The sequence below is a fragment of the Lissotriton helveticus genome, chromosome 7, assembly GCF_964261635.1.
Source record: "Lissotriton helveticus chromosome 7, aLisHel1.1, whole genome shotgun sequence".
NCBI lineage: Eukaryota > Metazoa > Chordata > Amphibia > Caudata > Salamandridae > Lissotriton > Lissotriton helveticus.
In genome coordinates, this window is record NC_136068.1 from 1,482,862,076 (window position 1) to 1,482,878,451 (window position 16,376).

Genomic DNA, 16,376 nt, shown 5'->3' on the forward strand with positions numbered 1-16,376 from the left:
TTTTAAAGGAAGAGAGATGATGTAATGAGATTTGTTTACATTCATTTATTATAGTCTGTTATTTATGTTTATTACTTCATGATTGACATTCATGGAATCTTACCTTATGATTCCATGTTCTACATGTTTGTAACGTTGTAGAGAGTGTATCTTCAAACATGATTATGTTTGAAGATGCATCTCTCGTGGTGCGGCTTTCCAGTTGAGATCATAGCTGTTGGTAGCTAATTCAGGAGTTGATCTTACTGGAGAGCAGCAGCACTCCCGTGTTATGCTGACTTGAAGAATAAACCCTTACTTTGGAATTTATCTTGTATTTGCCTACTTCTTCATTTGGATTATAACTGGAATCGGCACACTTTACACCGACCACAAGACCAAGACTATAATCCCACCTTCACTGCATAGCCATACTGTGTGACCCCCAAGAAAAGACGCTAAGGAACTTCCAAAGGGAGACTTTCACACCCCTGAAAGAAACTGAATCGGGAAGGGAAATGGTTTCAGGAGAAACATACAAGAGTGCGGGGGCCAGTGGGTAAAGATAATCATGAGAACCCTGAGAAAGAGGGCAGGCATGACCGCCAGCCAAATATAGGGACTGAGAATTAGAGAAATTCGCCCACTGGACTGTATTATAATGGACCAATGACAGACAGCCTCTCAAAGGGAAGCACATGAAATACGAAGTATGTCTTGAAAGCAGTAGGCCCTAGGGAGACAGTGCCAGATCTCATGAATCCATATGGTATCAATATTGATGCAGGTGACAAGGTTTCGACTTTAGGATTTTAGAGGCTACAGAACAATCACCGCAGCTAGGGACAGCAAGTATGGGGTCAAAGAAGGAGGGCTCCAAATAAGCTGAATCGTGAAAAAGATTTCTAGTATCGAAGGCGGACTCAGTAGTACCAAGGATTTTAGCTGCTAATCTTCAAATATTGAACATATGTTCACAGAAAGTACTTAGCATATATGCATAATTCACTGGAATGAAGGTCCTGTCCAAAGTCTTTGAACAGCTGCCTCGCCCTAAAGCAAAGGGATGCTCACAGAGCAGCGCATGTTAACAGAAGACATACATGCAAAAATGGATCCCTTGGCTAGCAGAGGACACAGAATATAAAATCCTCTGAAGGACCCTTGTTGCATGATCATGATGGGCAATTTTTGGTGCCAATGGAACTCAGGGGTAACCCCTGCAACACGCATTGCTTTTGTCACTGGAACCACAAAGACTGTAGATGGATCCAAGAAACAAAAACAAACAAGTACTGGCAAAGCCCATGCGTCTGGATTTTTGTTAAGGGAAGCGTTTGGTAGTAGATGGGTGACTGACTGTGTGTGTGATGCTCCCTGGCGTTTTAGAAAGAAAACCCCATAACAAAGCAACCTCTTGGACTACAACTTTATGAAATCTGGGAGTAGGGTCGTTCTGCTGAATAGACTGAATTAGCTGAGTTGAGCTGTACCCCCATGAAGAGTGCGGAGAGTAGGGGGGGAAATGACATTTGTGTTGCTGCAAGTGCAGAACTTAAAAGGCATAAACACGAAAATATTTTACATGGTAATAAGGAAGTATTTTCAGTCCATCTGCAAGCCTATGTGCACTCACATCTTTACTATAAATCACTATGTGAACTAATAAAGGCGTAAGTCCAACATCATGTCAGCTTGACAGCACAGTAAAACAAATGAACATGCAAGAGTTTGATAAATAGCCTTAGCCCATTGCAAAGACACATATGTAGTACTTCCTATACCAAAACGACATGAACCAGCAATTATAACTCAATATGTTAGTAAAGAAAATACATCAAAAGTACATACACTGACTCAGAATTACAAGCTACGCCTCATGTTACTTCTGAAGGCTAGCGAAAGGACTTTGTGAGCCCCTCACCAAAACCAAATGGGAATGTAATCAACAACGAAATGTCATGATAAGCTGCAGGGATGAGTGCCAAGGCACATGGACCCTCATGCTGGAGGTCAGTACAATTCTCAGGAGAAACATGGGTGTAGTGATGAACGCAGACACAAGTCCTCATTCTACAGTTTGACATGGCTCGCAGAGGAGTCACAGGATGGGCTGTGTAGTGTTTGCATATCTATAGTCTCAGCAGTCGTGGACAGTCGGAACACCTCATGGCAATGCATTGTGGCACTGGTCTTAGACGCTGGTCTAAAGAAAGACAGATACTCTGCACACCTCGAAGTGTATCCTCTTTGCGTCTTTCGGATACATCAGCACAGTCTTCTTCTCAGTCTACCACTAAACTCTATGAAGTACCATGCAAAACTTCATACATATAGGGGATCCCAAACAAAGGCTACCGCACAGCTGTCATACCCAAACATCATCCCACACATGTCTCCGTCAACCAAGGAGAACAAGGGTCCCTGGATATGACACGCTGCACCACTTTACAGTGGGAGATCAGTAGGCCGTCTACCCATTGTGGTACAGGGAAAACACATTTACCCCACAACTATTGATTAGCTGCCATCAGGTGTTAGCTGTGTCATGGCCTGGTCTTGGGGAAGTTTGTCCCCATGTTAAAAAGAGTACTACTTAGCCTGTACAACTTTCGTGCAACAGAGTCAAACAAAGCCATGTAGAGCACCTGTTAGGCAACTCTTAACACCAGTTTCCTGCACAGTAGAAAAGAATGTGAGTCAGAATAAGAAAATAAGAGCAGAATGTCACATTACCACTGCTCTACGTTTGTCTGCGTCAGGGTTCGGCTGAAGACATAGCTACACTAAAATATGCAGGAAATAGTTAAGTGTGAGAGAAACACTGACGCACCTTGCCATGGTGATGCTTATGCATTGCTGTATGGACTGTCCTCTCCTTATTAGGGTGATTTGATGGTTGATTCTCCGGTAGTACAAGGTACGAGTTTTTGGTAGGCACCGTAAATAACGGTGGTGTAAATGTGCATTATGTACAAGATAGTAAACTTATTGTGATGAATTTGGATGGGAAATAGTGGGCTTGCCAGAATCCATCGCTGAGGTAACAGTAGTGAGACCGGGCATTGATCCCCAGGCTGCCAAGAAGCAGGAGACGTTTAGGACATAAGCAGGAAGTTGGTAGGGTGAACATCAAAACAAGGAAGTACAACCAACCAACCCAGGTGGAGGAACAGTGTTGACTGAGGGTCCTTAGCAAGATCCAAAATAACTTGAGGCCATATGTAGGTGGCCCAAATACCGGTCGGAAACAGTGAAATTCGGTCAATTTCACCGTTACGACCGGTAAATAGGCAAACGCGATGTAGGGAAGGATTCGGTAATTAGGAATCGGTAAATACCGATTCCTTATTACTGATTTCTAAATTACCAAATCGGAATTACCGATTCGTAATTTACCGAATCTGTAAATAAGTTAAAAAAGATGTAGGTAAAATCAGTAATACCGAATTTCATGAAATTCGGTATTTAATCGTCGGTAATTAACACTGACTGAAAGCAGGTGGTAATCAGCTGCAGTGCATATAAGCAGTCCCAAAATGCAACAGTGTGATCACTATGGCGGCTTTCTTTGTGATTGCAAGGCGGCTACGGCTACAGGAAGCAGGAGTGAGGATCTGGAGATGGGAGGAGAGCGTTTACAGACAGCGCATCACACTCTTCCAACTGACTGAGGCTGAGATCCATGAAAGGTACAGGCTACACCCCCACACCAAAAAACACGGAAGATACAGTAGGTCTAATACGCTATCATAATAGGAAACCCTATTATGATAGCGTATTAGACCTACTGTATCTTCCGTGTTTTTTGATAATTGAGTTGGGGGACAAGATACTAATAGGTCTTTAAACTTCTCCCCTAGGACCCCCTTCACTTTTCTGTTTGTATTTTATTATTACACCCCCACACCATCCTAGACTTGATAAGGGACCGGCACCCACTCTGGAGAGCACCCAACATCAAGGGTGCACGCCATACCACCACATGTGCAGGTGCTCTGTAGCCTACACCTACTTGCATCTGGCAGTTACCAGGGGGTGATAGCTGCGGTAGGTGGGGTGTCTCAGAGTTGCCTGGCCCTTTTCTTTAGAAAGTTCCTGGATGCCATGGTGCAGAGAATGTATCACTACATTAGCTTCCCAAACACACAGGCGGAACTGCTGAAAACCATGACAGACTTTTACCAAATGGCACAGTTCCCGCATGTCATAGGGTGTATTGATGGCACACATATTCCAATCTGCCCACCTGCAGCCACTGAGTTATATCTACAGGAACAGAAAGTCCACCCACTCCATAAATGTGCAGGTAATCTGCAATGCTGCCAACATAATCACTGACATCGTGGCCAAATTTCCTGGGAGCACCCACGACTCATACATCTTCGAGAACAGTGGGATCTACACACGCCTGGTTGTGGGAGAATTTAGAGAAGGATACCTGCTAGGTAAATCACTGTGACACACCCTGATAGATACTGCAGATGATTGTGTTTTGGTGTATGTAATTAATGGCACTCTCTTTCTCACCTAGGCGATAGCGCATATGCTGTGCGGTCATTTATCCTTACACCCTACATGAACCGATCAACCCAGAGTGAGAGAAGATACAATGTGGCACACAAATCAACACACAACGTTGAGGAGCGCACATTTGGACTATTAAAAAGCAGGTTCCGCTGCCTCCACAAAAGCAGAGGCGCCCGTCAGTACACACCCATCATCTGCTGCAAAATCATTGCAACTTGTGCTATGCTTCACAACCTTGCCACTAAGAAAGGAACAGAAGTTGAATTGACTGACTCTGAGGACGATGATGATGAATTTGCACAGCCAGAGCCCAACGCAGCAGGAGTGGCGCCAGCACCCGATGGTAGACAAAGACGGGCAGAGATCACATGCAACTATTTTTAAGTAAGTAAGGAGACACAGCCAGTTGTTATGTGTAAATGACGTAGTTTTAATAGTAGGGCACTACGCCACTACACAAAGGGCTCAACCAGCCAGTTCAAATTGTGACAACCCGAAGAGGATGTCATGGGTTACTTCACCCAAATAATTGCAAAAAGTGTGGGCTGCATCAGCGTCTACGGCCACGCACAACACTGCTGGATGCCATCAGCTGACTGTCTTCACTGACTGTGGATCCAGTGCCAGCCCCATGCCTTCTGCTGCTCCTCTGGGTGTCTGTGACAGGGGGGTAATGCTGCTACGACTAGTTGGTTGTTTCCTCGCTGTCCCCCACATCCACAGCACCAGTAGTGGCAGACTGATTTGTCAGCAGCACTTCTAGTGCAGTTGTGACCTTGACCAGCCCCCTAGAGATGTCACGGCTACAGTGTGCCAGCCCCTCCTGCATGGCCATGGAGTACCCGCAGAGCAGTGAAGTGGCAGTTGCTAGGCAGTTCTCTGTCTTTGTATGGTCCATTTTTTGCCTCTCCCTGCGCCGTGCTACCCTGTCCTCATCCAGTTTGCTGCACAGCAGCATCACGGACTGGGACATGTCCCGCATGCCCACAGCCATCCCCTTCATGCCCTCAGCCAGCGTGGAGGTTATAGTAGTGATGCCCTTCTCAATGTTCCCCATTCTGTTGCTGAGGTGCTTCATTTGCCGCTGTACTGACGGAAAAGCTTTGCCTTGCAGGCGCTGCATTCACCATGTTTGCTTCCGCCCTGCAAAGAGGTGGACTGCTTTCCTGGGCCCTGCAGCGTCTGGCACCTGTGTGTGCTCCCTCAGAGGTGGACTGCAAACCAGCATTACTGCCATCCACTGGCACAGTATATGTCCCCCCTTGTGTCTTCTGAGGACAACTCCATTTCCTAGAGCGTGACAACAGCATGCCTCCTGGGTCTTACCACTGCAGGTGGTGGTGCTGCTGTTGAGGCTAGCAGTAGTGGTGACACTGGCAGTGGTGGTGAGGCTAGCAGTAGCGGTGATGCTGGCAGTGGTGGTGACCCCTGCAGTGGTGGCGAGGCCGGTGGTGGTGGTGGTGTGGTGTGCCCTGCACTTGCACTGGCCTCCTCTGCTCTTTCCTTCCGGGTGCCCTTCCTGCCTTGTTCTGATCAGACCTGCGCGATGTCTCGCCTGTGGACAGAAATTGTACATTAGCTCAGTAGTCCAGCAGCCCTGCATAGCTATAATATATTTACATTTCTGGCACACTATTTCAATGTCCTCTGCTTGCTTATCACTGATGTGTGTCACATGCCTTGTTGTTCAGTGTAATTACCGTCATGATAGCGGTTTCACTGACTACATATCCCATAATGCATTGCTGGTCTTTACAAAAACCTGCTCTGGAGTGGGATTCACACAGCCTGATTGGGGATAGGGAAGGGGATTGGGGATAGGGAAGGGGGGGGGTGCACAATGCTGTGCATGCTTCTTACCTTGTTTGGTAGCATCTCTGGCTGAGCTGTCTGCATCCCCGATTCCACTGACACTTTCTGGCTCTATTGTGGACTCCACAAGCTGTTCAAGTTGAGTCAGGGCAGGTGCCCTGTTCCTTCCTCCTCCTGTCTGGCTGGCTTGTTTTTTGTTCTCTGCCATCTTCTTTTTGGCGATGCTCCTGATGTCATACCACCTTTTCTTGAGCACTTCAATGTCCCGGGGGGTCACTCCAATGGCATTCACCTGTGCCTGAATTCCCAGCCACATCTTCCTTTTTTCTGACTCAGCCACTGGCAAGGATTGTTTCCCAAACAACTTGGTATGCTGTTTCACCACCTCCTCTACAATCACCTGCAGCACCCTTGCGCTGAGTTTCAGCTTCCTCTTCCTTTCACCTTGATGGAGCAAGGATTCGCACGTAAAGCGACTTGCTCGAATTCATGCACCTCGAATAACATTAATCAACTAATCAACCTGTTTGTCTTATTAATTTGCCCCTTTTCTGACATTTGTGGGTGTCCGAAAGAAGCTTGCTTATGTGCTTATTAATCCTAATACGCTTGCAACCTAAAATGGCCGCTGCTACGCGGGAATTTAGACTGCGCATGCTTTGGTCATACCCATGTGACGTGACGTATTCGTTGTCTTGATGGGAAACTGTTTGCACTTGCGCAGTAGAGCTAAAATGGCTGCTTTGTGTTCTCACATGCAAGAATCTTGCATTGCTGCTTTTGCTAAGCTGTTCGTTCTGCATAACCCTAATGATATAGTTTATTATAAAGTAATGGGTATAGAGTAGAAGTTCATGGTATACAGTGTATTCTTTTTTTTCTGTGTTCTAAAACTGTTTCTTTTCCATTTCATGGTACATTACGAAATATGGCCTACTGTCCCTTGCTGCACTCCATCTTGCTTGAAACTGAGTCTGCGCGAGATCTGCGCGTCTCCACAGCAGTGACCTTTGAAATACAGCCAGATGGCAGCCCAGCCGAAATGCGCCTGGAAAGAAAACTCTCACCTAGTCGAAGAAGCTGAACTGTACTAAAATAAATAACAATATATATGATGTTAAATTCACCATTGTTATGTGTGAAGCATATGTCATGAGAACCTAGAATTCAAGGGGCGGGTAAGAAATTCAAATTAGGAGCCTGAGAAAACTAACATTTTGGGTGGTGTGATGACCCGTCCTTTTCCTCTTGCCAATCAAAATTGGGGATCCTTACACTTGCAACATTGCGGGGTGGTACACTTACCTGAAAATTAGTATAACTAGCCTAGGTTTAGCTAGAGAAATTATCCGACTTGTCCGAATAGCTGACCTGTCACTGACCCAACGCCCTCAATAGCTGATCGAGAACAGAGGTGCTGCGAAGCACTATGTCAGAGGACTCGCTGACCCAATCGGGGTTTTGGGAACCTGAAGTGCTGGCGAAGCACTTTGCTGGGGAAATCGATAACCCAAATCGGGGTTCTGACTGATAGCTGCAGAGAGGGTGTGGAGCAGGCGTTGCAACTGAACTGAGGGTGCTAGTCTCAACTTTGGTGGTCCGGTTCTGATCCAAATCTGGTTTTTCCTTTCCTGTCCCTGACCTGCACTTGCTGGCCTACTGGCATTTGCAACTTCGGGGTTTCTATCCTTAACTGACCCGTGGCCAGGGTTGGTCTCCGCACCGTTCTAGGTAAATATAAATCTGTGAGGGTAAACCAATAGTACATTTGCGTCCGTTTCTAAATTTTTCCTTAATCCTGCTGAAAGTTATAATTGCTTATGTTCCTTCTCTTCCCCTCCCTTTGTGATAAAATACCAAGTCGTGAGCTTGTCATTATAGCGTGTCCCTTATCTCCCCTCCTCTCTAGTCTTGGGTGTCAAGTACCGTTTTCCTTCAAATGAATAGATGATCCTTTTCTTTACCTTTCCTTTAGCTGAACTAAAGTGGTTGCTCTGAATTATAGCGTGTTCCTTTTTCCTTACCCTCCCTATACCTACATGGTAAACTCAATTTCGGCATTTTAAATTCATGATCCCTTCTTACTCATTCCCTCAAAGCGATTAAACTGTGACATTCTAGCATGTTCCTTATTTTCCCCGTCCTTTAGAAAATACAATTTCAAGTCTGATTCTATATGGTTATTTTCAGTATGCTCCTTTTCTTACCTTCCCTTTAGATCTCTAAATGGTTGGCATTATATTTCTTTTGCATAGTTATACACTTTTCATGATTCTGAATATTGATAGCTTACTGGCTGTAAATCTTTTACTTTCAACAATTGAAGAAGATTAGATATAGGTTTTCAAAACTTCCTGAGTCTGTGATCATTTACACGAGTGCAATGTTATTATAGTTTGACTGCTTATTTTAGGCTAACTCCCTGATCCATTGTGGTCATAGGTACCGGTGACAAGGATTGGTGAGTCGATGTTATAGGAATCAGTTAGAATTAAAATACTGGTAGTAGAGTGCGGGTTACCCGAATAAGAAATTATGGTAAACTGAATTATTGGCCCAAGGGCGTATTTGGTAAAATTATAGTCGGGTGACTTGCGCGCTCTATCAACCTCCTTCTCTGTGTCCTGGCTAGCCATTGTGCAAGTTCTGCAGCAAAAGTTCACCCAGTGGCTCAGTTGCTCTCCTCTGCACTCACAGCCTCTCCAGAAGGTTCTGATTGAGTGCACCTGCAGGGGAGCGACCACTTCCTGGTTGGGAGGGGTGGTGGATACACAGGATTGGCTGATTCCTCAATTGCTGGTGTTTTGATTTTCCGATTCGGTATTTACCGATTTGGTATTTTCCGATTCGGTAATATTTACCGATTCGGTATTTACTGATTCGGTATTTACTGATCAGGAAGAAGAGAATTCGGTAATATTTTCCGATTTTTACCGAATCTGTAAAAATTACCAATTTTTCACGTATATCGGAAATACCGATTTCTAAATACCGAATCGGTAAAATTCGGTATTTAGGAATCAGTATTTCAAAATTACCTACGTATGGCTCCACAAATCATTGCCCAGGAAGGAAATGTGTTCAGTGCAGGTAAGTATCTTCCATTGCAATTGCCTCAGAAGTGAATTCTGGGAGAAAATCCTGACAGTACTCTAAAGAATTTCCCGGGAGACATCAGAGACCTGGCTGGTTTATTAGGTCTCGGCTAAAGACGCGCGGAAGCGCGTCTCCGCCGAGATCTTATGTCACCGAGCGTGCTTCCCAGGAGACACTCCTGGCCGCGCGCAGGCGAATCTAAACTGGCACGCGCATTAGTACGTGCGCTGCGCGAGGCTCCCACACAACACACGCATACATAGAAACAGAAGCGCTCACGTACGCACATACATACAGAACCCCCCCACTCATATACACACACACACACACACACACACACACACACACGCACACACACACGCGCGCGCGCACCGGCCCCCCCTCTCCCCTTTAACTTACTGTGGTAATCTGGGGGACTCCGCTCTCCGCACCGGCAGGGAGAGTTGACGCTGCGGCTCCTATCCCGGGACTCCCTCTTGGTCAAGGGAGCCCCGCAACACGCGTGCAACGTCCTGTTGTCGGCCCCGGGGCTCTCCACGCTCGCAGGAGCCCCGGGCCGCTCCACGCATTTCCTCCGCCTGCCTCCTCTTCCGGTCCGGACACGGCTCCGCCCCCGTCACAGGCGACCTTGCCTGACTTCCGGTGCGGCCGCGGCGGAATTCCGGGGGCAGTAAGAGTTATTGTATATTTGGCTGCTAAATGAAAGCGTGTCCATCTGCCACTGACATTTCTTTCAAAGTCCAAGTGTCTTAGCTTTTGATGCTCTGAGAGTGTTCTTAATTTCTCTGAAACAGATCTCCAGCATTTGTTTTCGGTAATGAAATATGTTTGATAATTCGATACATTATTGTAAAAAGGCATATGGAGTCTATGGTTGTCATCCCCATTACAGTTTCTGCGCAACCTACATTATTTACGTTCCCTGGACTTTAAACTGTATTATGCTGTAGAAAGATTTTCTAGTTAAGCATCTTTTTATGTGTTTTCTTTTCAATTCTTGTGTAAATTCTATGTTCGTGGTCTGTCCAAGCGCATGGGGCACGTGGTAAAGATTTCATCTAGGTGATGGTAGGGAAAGGGAGGTTTTTAGTAGAGCCTGATTTTATTGTAGATAAATATATTGTATTAGCATCTCTGCAACTGAACACATTTGCTCCTGTATATCTTTAATTGTGTAAGATCCCTAAATGAAATCTGGTCATTTACTCTTCCTCTCACAGATGTTCAGATGTTACAACTTTATCAGTTCGTGATTTTCTTTTGCACATCTTTAGTTCCCATTTACTTTAAAATACATCTTACTTTTGATAATAGTTAATTTAATTATAGTTATTCTTGGTGTAGTCTTTGGGTTATTGCAGTAATAACTCTTTGCTTTCGGTTTCCATTATTCAACAGTATTAAAAAAGAGGAGTTGAGAGGGGTGGGCAACTTGAAGATGAGGAAAAGGACAGAGGTAGTCTATTGTGAATATTTTAAATTTTCTGTTTTGTCAAAAAGAAATGTCATGAGCAATGCCAATTGCTCTACCTTTAATGATGCCGAGACCATTGCATTGCAAATGCTTGTTTGTAAAGCATTTGTGAATCTGGCAAAACAAATAAAAGGCATATGCAAATGAGACAGATAAGCCACAGCTCTTGAAACGTCTGACCCCTTTAAGACAACTAAATATTGAAGCTGACGATGGCTTACCCGTGCGTCTATGAAAGTGCCTACTTCATACTTGGTGTACAGTCAATCAATGTAGAGGACGGAGAAGCCCACATTTGAGTGGTGGCAGCAGGTTTGACTCGGGTATGTGACCAAATAGTGTATCTGCCATTTATCTTGGAAGAAGAGACATAAAGTGGCACCAAACAGGTAGGAATTTCAAAAGTGAAGTAAAAAGGAGATGTTCTTAAAGAACAGTGCAAAGAATTATTGCAAGAAAATTCTGCAAATGATTTCCACCTATACAATGCAGACAGAGGAATAATAAGGAAGCACCTGAGGTACTGCTCAATGAACTGTCTCTCTGTTTGCCCATCTGTCTCGGGGTGATAGCTGGCAGAATTAAAATGCACACTACCTTTAGCCTTCATTCGTTCAGATCGAAAATGTGCTCCGAATTGTGCTCCTCTATTTGTCATAATGGCATATGGAATGCCATGAAGTCTAAAGATGTGGTCAAGGAAAAGCTGAGCTAATTCGACTGCTGTGGTTAGTTTACTCAAAACAACTAAGTGCCCAAGCTTAGCAATATAGTCAATGGTGAATCCTCGTGAGTTTGTTAGTTTGACAATAAAATCTATAGAACTAGGACTGTGATTGTTGCATTGGAAGTGGTTAAAACAACCCAGCTTGTTTTGTGGGACGGGTTTGCTCGAGCACAAATATAGCATTGCTCAACATATCTCCTGACTGTTTGATTCAAACTTGGCCACTGAAAAGCTGTCTTGGAATTTTTGTCATTTTGGATTTACAGTCGCTGGACTGTCATGGCATCACTGTAGAACTTGGGGCCAGATGTAGAAAGGCTATTACCGGTCGGTAACGGCTGTTACCGACCGGTAATAGCCTTTTCAGATGTAGGTGGTATATACCGAATCTTAACGATTCGGTATTTTTTACCGACTTTTTATATACTAAGGGGCATATGCATCAAAAATCGGTATTCCATGTCCTTATTAGCGAAAAATAAGGAATCGCTAATATGGACATGCAAACCGCGATGCATCAAGAGATTCGGTATTAATTACCGAATCGGTAAAAATCGGTATTCCATAGCGAAAGTACGATAGCGAGACACCATTAGCAAATACCGATTTAGCAAATACCGAATCGGTATTAGCGAAATCGGTAATTGCGAATTTGGTAAAAAGACGCGACGCATCGGAAGCAGGCTGATGACATCACAACCAGGAAGTAGGACAGCCCATGCTTCATTCAGTGCCCGAGGAGCTCAGAGGAGGAGGCAGAGCACAGGAGCTGAGGAGCTAGACTGAACCAGCAGCAACCAGGACGAGGCAAGCAGTTTAAGATGGAGAAGGAGGCCCCCCAGCAGGGAAAGGACACACACAGGAAGAGAAAGCGCAAGTTCTCTGATAAGAAACTTGAAATACTGATTGAGTGTGTAACCAGCAATAATGACAAACTGTTTGGGACGCTGTCCCTGAAGGTGCCAGAGGCGGAAAAAAGAAAGATGTGGCTGTGCATTAAGGACAAGGTCAATGCTTGCGGAGTCACCCACCCCAGCATTGACGACTTAAAAAAACGCTGGTATGACCTTCGTAAAAGGGCCAAGGAGCAGATCGCTCAGAGGGTCAAGGATGCAGCAGGCACAGGTGGGGGAACATCCAATGTGACACCGAACACAGCCCTGGAGGACCTAGCTGAGTCAACTATAGAACCTGAAGCTGTTGTGGGGGTCACACAACTGGACACCTCTGGTGCTGCGGAAGGAGGACAAGGTAAGATGCATGGCAGCGTAGAAATGCAGCGTGTAGTCAATCCCTGCCCACTCCCCCATTCCAGACCCAGTGCACATGTAGCCGTGCCTAAAACACATACCCTCACCATAGTGTTGCACCATGGGAGTTGTAGTCAATACATGAATGAGTGCATGTCTGACCCCAGAGGTGAATGAAATGAAAACAGCAGCAAAGGGCCAAATGTCTGTCCAAATATGTACTTTATATAGAGAAAATAATGCAATATCCACATAAATTAACTAAATATTAACTATGCACTGTTTCACACACAGATGCATCCCCCATGGAATCAGACGACAGTGGCCGCCTCGTCATCTCTGAGACACCAGTGGTGACTGATGCGGAGTGCTCACAGGGACATGAAGCCATGTCCTCCCCTTCACCACCACCGCGGACACCACCACCACCACCGCCATCCATGCGGACAAAGACACCACCACCACCGCCATCCATGCGGACAAAGACACCACCACCACCACCGGCAACCATGCGGACAAAAACACCACCTCAACCACCACTACCAGTGCGGACAACTCCGCAGAGCCGCAGGGCAGATGTTCCCTCCCTGCACGAAATGGAGACGGAGCAGAGTACAGCAGCCCAAAATGTCCCACGCCAGGCTGTCGTCACTCCAACCACCCAAACAGCAGCACGTCAGCGTGTCAGACAGAGGGCCGTGCCCCTGGGTAGGGCTGCAGCAAGACCAGTGGATCCGGCCGATGGGTACGGAGTAGTTGAGACCCGGATGCTGCGTGTCCAGCGCCTGCAGGGGAGACACATGGGTGCAATGAAACTCACCATGACAAAACTGTGTAACAGATTAGGAAACATGACTGACGCTGTGCGTGAGCACACCACAGCCATAGCTGCGGGCAACAATGACATCAAGCTTTGCCTGCAGGAACTGACACGTGCTGTAGTCACAGGCCAACAAAGTGAGCGCCGGAGGCACAGGCAGATCATGCTTGCTACAAATTCCACCAATAGGGCCATCACTAAGCTGTGCAACAGCACAGCTGTGCTATCCCGCAGGTCCGTGTCCCTGCAAGTGGACCTAGGGCATTATTGTGGGGATGTGGCAAGGGCCCTCGAGAGAGTGACCACTGCAGTGGAGCATCTGCAGTCTGGAACTGCCAGTGTCAGCAGTGTGGGAGTGGATGAGGGGAGTGAGGCAGCCTCCAGTGTGAGCAGCGTCTCCCTGCCGGAGACCAGCGGGAGGAGGCGCAGTGTGCGCGGCGCAACAGCCACTGACACCCATTGTGGAGATGCGGAGGAGTCATGGGACAGGAGACTGGGGGTACGTGGCAAACGCAAGTAGACATGTGGCAATGTCTCACTATCCATGGTGACGTAACCATGGGCCAATTATTGTGCCACAAGCAGCACCCGTGTTGACAAGGGACTATTTTAGTTTAACTTTTACTGCAGCTGCATCATGTTTGTGTTACATATTTCTGCACCAGTCCAGTGTTCTTGACCATTAAACCCTTGCAAACCAGATCATGTTGTCAAGGCTCTCTCTTACCTGTCTCAGAAATGATGCCGTGTGATGTATGTCCGCCTCCGTTGCCCTTTTGCTGTGTTGGGTACATGCGCCTGTTGGTGTGGGGGGTGGGGGGGTTGCTGTGCACGTAGTTCATCCTCTCCGTCCACCTCTATGGGTATCCCTCTACGGGTGGCGATGTTGTGCAGGATGGCACAGACAGCTATGATCTGGCAGCAGGTCACTGGGTCGTACTGCAAGGCACCTCCTGTCTTGTGCAGTATTCGGAAGCGACTCTTGAGGATGCCGAATATACGCTCCACCACATTCCTTGTGCTGATGTGTGCTCTGTTGTACCGCTGCTCTTGAGGTGTTGCTGGGTTGAGGTAGGGAGTGAGTAGATACTCACGCAATGCGTAAGCACTGTCACCTGCAGGATGGGGAGAGAATGGTCATCAGCATGAATGCAATGATACATGTGGGGATGGAGTAAACGATGATGCATCAATATGTACCTAGTAGGTGTCCCTCTCCAAATTCACCGGTGATCAGTCACCTGTGGATGCCACTGTGACGGAAGATGTAAGCGTCGTGTGTGCTCCCAGGGAATTGGGCTACAAGGTCCGTAATGATGTACTTAGCATTGCACACGACCTGCACATTAATAGAATGATATGACTTCCGGTTGCGGAATATGTAGTCGATGGCTGAGGGAGGACAGATGGGGACATGCGTGCAGTCAACACACCCTATCACATGGAGGAATTGTGCCACCTGGTAGAACTCCCGTTTGGTGCGGGTCAGCTGCTGGGGGGTTGTGGGGAAGGTGATGTGGCGATGTATGAATGTCAGCATGGCCTCTAGGAACCGGTGGAAGAAGCGTGATAAGGCGCTTTGCGACACGCCTCCAGTCTCTGCTATTACCCCTTGGAAGCTTCCAGACACCAGCAGGTGCAGGCAGCATAGGACCTGGACATGGGCTGGTATGGCGTTGGTCCTACGGGTCTGGTGCTGCAGTAATGGTACCAGATCTGCTATTAGGCGCATGATCATGGCACGGTTGAGTCTGTACTTATCGCACACCTGTTCCTCTGTCTGCCCCAGCAATGTGATGCGCACCCTGAAGACCCTGTCCTGGATCATCCTCCTGCGCTGAGCCTGGGCATTGATCCTCCTCCACCTAGCAAGCACATAGAGGGCAGCCATTTTGGAAGACTTGTGGGGTTTCCCGGTGCATTTGTGAAGGGTTACTGATTGTCAGCACCTGGTGAAAATTACTTTTTTTTTTCAATCCTTCAAATAACTTTACCTCCAGTTTGAGATTCCCCTTATTTTGATCATGCTAAATAGCGATTTTGGCTTTTTTCGGTATTAGCGATTTTTCATGCATTCCATTGCGATTCTTTATTAGCGATTCGGTATTTCCGAGGTCAGCTTTGGTGTTCGTTATTTCCGATTGTCTGATTTGCGATTCGGTAATTTACCGAAGGCATTTTTTTAGCGATTCTTTATTTTTTACCGATATGGGGTTGATGCATTTCATTTTCTGGTTTTGCGTTCGGTATCGGCCTGTTTTACCGATTCGGTATTTTACCGGGAGGTATTTTGCTTGATGCATCTGCCAGATTGTATTTACCGATTCGAAAATACCGAATCGGTAAAATTCGGTATTTTCGAATCGGTAAATTACAATTACCTACATCTAGCCCTAGGTCTTGTAAATCTTTACAGGGGAGATAAAAGGCATTGTCCCAGTAGAGCAAAGTCCCTATTTGTGGCATATTTGATTCCTGCTGTAGGCACTATGTACTGTCAGTGGCGTGTTGTGGTTGTGTCACTTGCTTCAAGGACTTGACCCACGGCCCCTACCTGGGGTACACAGGTGATTTCCTATATACTCGTGGTTAAGATGATTCCTCTTCTTCTCATGTTTGTCTGGATGATGCATCAGTTTTTTCACATGAACATTTACTAAGCTTAAATGTTAAGAAGAATAGCACATC